The sequence below is a fragment of the Suncus etruscus genome, assembly GCF_024139225.1.
Source record: "Suncus etruscus isolate mSunEtr1 chromosome X unlocalized genomic scaffold, mSunEtr1.pri.cur SUPER_X_unloc_2, whole genome shotgun sequence".
Lineage (NCBI taxonomy): Eukaryota > Metazoa > Chordata > Mammalia > Eulipotyphla > Soricidae > Suncus > Suncus etruscus.
The window spans coordinates 1,973,669-1,980,993 of record NW_026060315.1 but is presented as its reverse complement, the minus strand read 5'-3'; positions in this window follow the sequence as shown (position 1 = coordinate 1,980,993).

The following is a 7,325-nucleotide window of genomic DNA, read 5'->3' as shown; positions in this document are numbered from 1 at the left end:
TAGGTAGGTAGAGAGATGGATAGGTAGATAGATGTGGGATACTGGGATTAGAACCACCGTCTTTCTACATGCAAGGCAAACACCTTACCTACATGCTATCTCTCCGGCCCCAAATTTTAAATAGATCTTTAAAATGAAGCCATGAGCTCTAAGGACTTGGCAGGGACATAGGTCACTACAAGGTCATAGGCAGTGATATTTGTCACTAAAGAATCATAGTCAGTGGTCACTAAAAGCTGATAGGCAGTGACATAGGTCTCTGCAAGGTCTTGGACCGTGCCATGGGTCACTACAAGGTCATAGGCAGTGACATAGGGTCACTGCAAAGTTACAGGAACATTACAAGGTCATATACTATGACAATAGATCAATATATGTTTATAGGCAGTGAAATGGGTTACTACAACATGGTAGGCAGTGGCATAGGGTCACTAAAAGGTCAAAATTATTGATATAGGTCACTACAGGTCATAGGCAGTGACATGGCCCAATACATGGTCATAGGCAGTGACTTAAGTCACCACAAGGTCAGAGGCAGTGACACGTGCCAATACAGGGTCAAAGTCATTGACATAGGTCACTACAGGATTACAAGGTCATAGGCATCAATATAAGTCACTACAAGGTCATAGGCAGTGAAATAGGTCACTTCAAGGTCATTGTCTGTGAGATAAGTCACTACAAGGTCAGAGGCAGTGACACATGTCAATACAGGGTCAAAATCAGTGACATAGGTAACTACAGGGTCAAAGTCAGTGAAGTAGGTCACTACAGGGTCATAGGCAGTGGCATAGGTCAATGCAAGGTCATAATGTTATAGGTAGCATCATGGATCACTTCAAGGTCATAGGAAGCAACATAGGTCACTACAAGGCCATAGGCAGTGGCTTAGGTCACTACAAGGTCATAGGCAGTGGCATAGGTCACTACATGGTCATAGGCAGTGATATAGGTCACTTCAAGGTCATTGGCAGTGACATAAGTCACTACAAGGTCAGAGGCATTGACACATGTCAATATAGGGTCAAAGTCAGTGAAATAGGTCACTACAGGGTCATAGGCAGTGGCATAGGTCAATGCAAGGTCATAATGTCATAGGTAGCATCATGGGTCACTTCAAGGTCATAGGAAGCAACATAGGTCACTACAAGGCCATAGGCAGTGGCTTAGGTCACTACAAGGTCATAGGTAGCAACATAGGTCACTACAAGGTCAAAAATGGTGACATAGATCACTACAGGGTCTTACGCAGTGACATAAGGTCATAAGGTCATAGGTCACCACAAGGTCATAGGCCGTTGCCTAGGCAGAGACATAGGCCATGACAAGGCGTTCCATCTGGGGAAATGATATCATAAAAGGCCAAGTTGACCTGATTTTACTCATTCCTGGTGAACAAAAAAAAAGATATGATTGATTACAAGGTAAAGTCCTGGTCTGTAAAATCCCATTAACTATGAGGAGGGGACAGGAAAAAGGTAAGAAAATCAGCTATATTTTTATGAAAGTTAACGATACAAGAAAATACAGAATTTTTCCTTTTTATTTTTAAATTATTCATTTATTTGATATAATTTTTATGTAAGAACTATGATTTCTCCTTTTTCACCGTCACTTTCTTGCATCTGTTCCACGCACTGACGACGCCTACACAAAAGTTGTGAAATGCCCAGATTATTTTGAGGAGGAAAAATAAAATTAGGAGAGTCTTTGAAAAGAGGGGAGGTTGGGGCCGGGCGGTGGCGCTAAAGGTAAGGTGCCTGCCTTGCCTGCACTAGCCTTGGACGGACCGCAGTTCGATCCCCCGGTGTCCCATATGGTCCCCCAAGCCAGGAGCAACTTCTGAGCACATAGCCAGGAGTAACCCCTGAGCGTTACCGGGTGTGACCCCCCCCCAAAAAAAAAAAACAGAAAAGAGGGGAGGAGATGGGATGGAGCGAATCCTACAGCAGTGAGAGGTCAGTTCACTGGAAAAAAGAATAATAATAAATAATAATAAAGAAAGAATAGAGAATAACTGAATAAATGAACAAAAATAAATAAAATTAAATTTTCAATAAATAAAAATAATAATAAAGAATAACTGAATAAATGAAATGCATGAAAAAATAAAATGGATTTTTTGATCAATATAAAAAATTGCAGCTCTTAATCAAGTTTCTCTGTCTCTCTCTGTATTTCTCTCTGTCTCAGTCTCTCTGCTGCTTTTTATGACCATAATGATATTCCAAAAATAATAATGAGGTAATAGTGACAGGAAATAAAATAATTTGAGTCTCATCATATAAAAATTGGAGTTTCATTCAACAGGCTGGTGGGGTAGACGGAGGATTAAACATTGATAAGATCTAAGCAAACTGTGCCAAAATATTTGAATATTGTTTTGGCTTTAATCTGTATTTGTTTATCATCACCAAGCCGCTGAAATTTCACCCTTATTTGAATGCCATGCGTTCTGTCAGCGCGTTTATGATTATTCCCGAATGAAGATGACAAATTTGGAAAACAGAATCAGAGGTAATAAAAAATAAACCGACACGAAAAGCTTTTCCTCAAACATGTCATTGACTGAAGCAAAAATATTTAGATCAAGTCAAAGTCACAGAGTTGTGAAAATGACATTCTAGGGTGCTCTGGGTTTTTTTATTTTTAATTTTCGCATGATTGTTTCTCTCTCTCTCTCTCTAGCTACAGCTCCCTTGAGAATAACTGAAAATGAACGTGAAGGATTGTTTAAGAGGATTTAACATGTGAGAAGCCCAAATATTTGCAGCGTGGGAGAGAGAGAGACAGAGAGAGAAAGAGAGAGATCATTCCCAGAATAATCATAGCAAAGTCAAAACTATAAAGTCTATATATATATAGGGATTAAAATGTTTTGGGGGGGAACCAAAGGAAGGCCAGAGATAATGGTTGTAATTGTGAGGGGCCTAAATTTCTCTATCATTTCCTTAGAATAGTCTCTGGCCTGGGGTTCTGTGAGGGACTCGGAACCCCTTTGAGATCATTATTAGAAATTGATTCCCTCTTTATAGATTATTTAGATCTATAGATTACAAGGATATAGTTTGATATGAAATATTTAAGGTATGAAATATGATGTGATATGACAATATGATATGTTGTATGATGTATGATATGAAACATATATGATATAATGATATGAAACATGATGTAATATGAAAATATAATATGATACGTGATATAAAATATATGATATGATATAATATGGTATGAAATATATATGTGAATATATGATATATTATGATATGACATTGTATCTTATAAAATATATCATATTTAATATATGAAAAATATAACATAATATAATGTAATATGACATGGTGTGGTGTGGTATGGTATGGTATGGTTTGATATAAAATGATTTGATGGGGCCGGAGCAGTGGCACAGCAGTAGGACGTTTGCCTTGCAAATGGCTGACCCAGGATGGACCGCGGTTCGATCCCTGGCTTCCCATATGGTCCCCCAAGCCAGGAGCGATTTCTGAGCACATCGCTAGGAGAAACCCCTGAGCGTCTCCTCCTGACAGAGGACACATTGGTGGAGTGGGATAGAGGTGACATAGGTGGAGGGATAGAGAGGACATTGGTGGGGGGATAGAGAGGACATTGGTGGGGGGATAGAGAGGACATTGGTGGGGGGATCAAAGAGACAATTGTGGAATGATAGAGTTGCCTTTGGTGAAAGGATACAGGGCATCTTGGTGGGGGGATAGAGGGGCCACTGGTGGACAATAGAGATAAAACTAGTAGTGGGATAGAGAAGACATTGGTGGTGGGATAGAGGTGACATTGGTGGAGAGATAGAGAGGACATTGGTGGGGGGATAGAGAGGACATTGGTGGGGGGATAGAGAGGACATTGGTGGGGGGATAGAGAGGACATTGGTGGGGGGATCAAAGAGACAATTGTGGAATGAAGAAGACATTGGTGGAGGGATAGAGAGGACATTGGTGGGGGGATCAAGGGGACAATTGTGGAGTGATAGAGTTGACTCTGGTGAAAGGATACAGGGCATCTTGGTGCGGGGATAGAGGGGCCACTGGAGGACAATAGAGAGAAAACTAGTAGTGGGATAGAGAGGACATTGGTGGGGGGATAGAGAGGACATTGGTGGAGGGATAGAGAGGACATCAGTGGGGTGGATCAAGGGGACAATTGTGGAGTGATAGAGTTGACTTTGGTGAAAGGATACAGAGTATCTTGGTGGGGGGATAGAGGGGCCACTGGTGGACAATAGAGAGAAAACTAGTAGTGGGATAGAGAAGACATTGGTGGTGGGATAGAGGGACCTTTGACGGGGTCATCAAGGGGAGCGTCACTGGGTGTGGCCCAAAAAATCCAAAAACATAATGATAATTAAAAAATAAAATGATATAACCTAACAGTATAATATATAATAGAATATTATAATTATATAATATATAATTATATAATTAATATAATATATAATTTATTATAGATCCATATCCAGGAAGACCTCTATTCTTGGATGTAGGGGGAATCAGGGGTTGATATAGGAATTGGGAGGTTCTCAAACAGTTATTCTAGTCCTGTATAATATATAATAGAATATTATAATTATATAATATGATTAATATAATATGTAATTTATTATAGATCCATAGCCAGGAAGACATCTATTCTTGGATGTAGGGGAATCAGGGGTTGATATAGGAATTGGGAGGTTCTAAAACAGTTGTTCTAGCCCTGTGGGATATGTAGAATATTTTGTCTCTTGGTCCGATGGTTCGATGCAAACACCCGAAGTTGTGTCGGTGTTTGGGCCCTGCAGTGCTAGAGATACGGGGTCACTGTAGCAAGTCAGCCCCTGAAGAGGTTGACTGATGGAGGGATGGAGGATGAGGTCTTTCCCCTCCAGCTCGGAGCACGCGTCTGCCACCCTGTCTAGTCAATGGTTCTGAGGTGAAGCGGAGGGTAAACAGCTCGCAGACAGTCAGGCTCGTGGAAATATTCGCTTTATTCGGTGGACAAAACTGAAGTCCCAAGACTCAGCTTCAGTTCCAGCCAAAAAGCCCCCCCCTGCCTTCCACAGACCCTTGTTTTTATCCCCCAGAATCAGGTCCCACCCAATGGTGGGATCAGATACCAACCAATGGTGGAAGCAGAATCAGGTACTACCCTAGGGTGGGGGCAGAATGCCAGTCACACCCTAGGGTAGGGCACAATCACCAATCAGTTTAGGGTGAGTAACATAGTAATCCCCTAAAATATTTACATACACAACAGTTGCCCAATAGTGCTAGAGTCACATCTTGGGATGTCTTTGATATCAGCGTTGAGACTCCACCGCTCCATCTCCCACTATCTAACTGATAAAAAATGGTATGAGGCCAGATTTTGTTGTCTGTCTTTGTTTTGGGCCACAACTGGTAGCATCCAGGAGTTACTCCTAGCTCTGTGCTCAGAAATGACTCCTGGCAGGTCCTGGGGGACCCTGTGGGATGCTGAGGCTCGAACCCGGATAGGAAGTGTGCAAGGCAAACTTTCTCCCTGCTGTGCTATCCCCCTGGGACAAATATTTATGACAATTTGCTGAGTCTTGAACAGATGTGTTGTTCTCTTCAGCATGTCGGAGAAGAATTTAGAAATTAATGAGCTTTTCCAGCAATTGCATATGGCAAGAAATAAAAAAGCTAACAACAGATGTATTAAACACAGATGTCTCTGAAATTCTGCTCATAGATAAATAAAAGCATATAAAACACACGCATTCACACACACACACACACACAGAGGATTCACATCTCAACAATGTGAATGAATTCTGGGGTGCTTTTGCTCCTAAAATGAGTCAGAGAGATGAGAGATTTCCTCTGTTTTTTATCTAGAAATCACGTCATTTCTAGATAAATGTCCCCAGAAACCTAGGAACATTGGTGGTGGGAAAGAAAGTGACATTGGTAGAGGATAGAGGGAACATTGATGAAGGGATAGAGAGGACATTGGTGGTGGGATAGAGGGGACATTGATGAAGGGATAGAGAGGACATTGGTGGTGGGATAGAGGGGACATTGATGAAGGGATAGAGAGGACATTGGTGGTGGGATAGAGGGGACATTGATGAAGGGATAGAGAGGACATTGGTGGTGGGATAGAGGGGACATTGATGAAGGGATAGAGAGGACATTGGTGGTGGGGGATAGAGGGGCCATTGGTGCAGAATATAGGATATAGGAGGATATAGGAGGCATTGATGGAGCAGAGAGGAGACATTGTGGAGTGATTGAGAGAATATTAGTGGGGTAGATGGGATATTGGTGGATGATAGAGGAGACATTGGTGGGGGAATAGAAGAGACATTGGTGGAGGAGAGAGGGGACATTGGTGGGGGATAGAGAAGACAATGGTGATGTATAGAGGGTACCTTGGCGGGGAGATAGAGAGGACATTGGTGATGGATTGAGGGGATCTTGGAGGGGAGATAGAGAGGACATTGGTGAGGGATAGAGAGGACCTTGGTGAGAGATAGGACATTAGTGATGGATAGACACTTTAGTGGGGAGATAGAGAGAACATTGGTGAGGTATAGAGGGGGCCTTGTTTGGGGAATAGAGAGTACCATGGTGGGAGGATAAAGAGGACCTTACTGGGAGGATACAGAGGACATTAGTGAGGGATAGAGGAGACCTTGGTGGGGATATAGAAAGGACATTGGTGATGGATAGAGAGAGGACCTTGGCGGGGGAATAGAGAGCACATTTGTGAGAGATAGAGACCTTAGTGGGGGATAGAGAGGACATTGGTGATGGATAGAAGGGACCTTGGCAGGGGAATAGAGAGGACTTTGGTGAGAAATAGAGAGGACCTTGGTGAGAGGATAGAGAGGGCATTAGTGAGGGATAGAGACTTTCATGGGGAGATAGAGAGGACATTGGTGAGGGATAGAGGGGACCTTTGTTGGGGGATAGAGAGGACGTTGGTGTGAGAATAGAGAGGACCTTACTGGGAGGATAGAGAGGACATTAGTGAGGGATAGAGGGGACTTTGGTGGGGAGATAGGACAATGGTGAGGGATAGAGGGGACATTGTGGATGGCATGGTGACATTGTATGCCTGAACCAACTCTATTAGAAACAACTTTGGGAATCACAATATCTCACCTTTTTTTGTTCTTATTTATTATGGCCTCTGTGATGCTACTGAATCAATAGCGATATAGAAATAAATAGTCCATTTAAAGCTTGCTCTGAAATATTTATGTCTGGGACCATTCTCCTGTGTTTCTTGTCATTTCCACCCCAAACTTCCAACACCAGGCTGGGAACTCAATGAAAAATGAT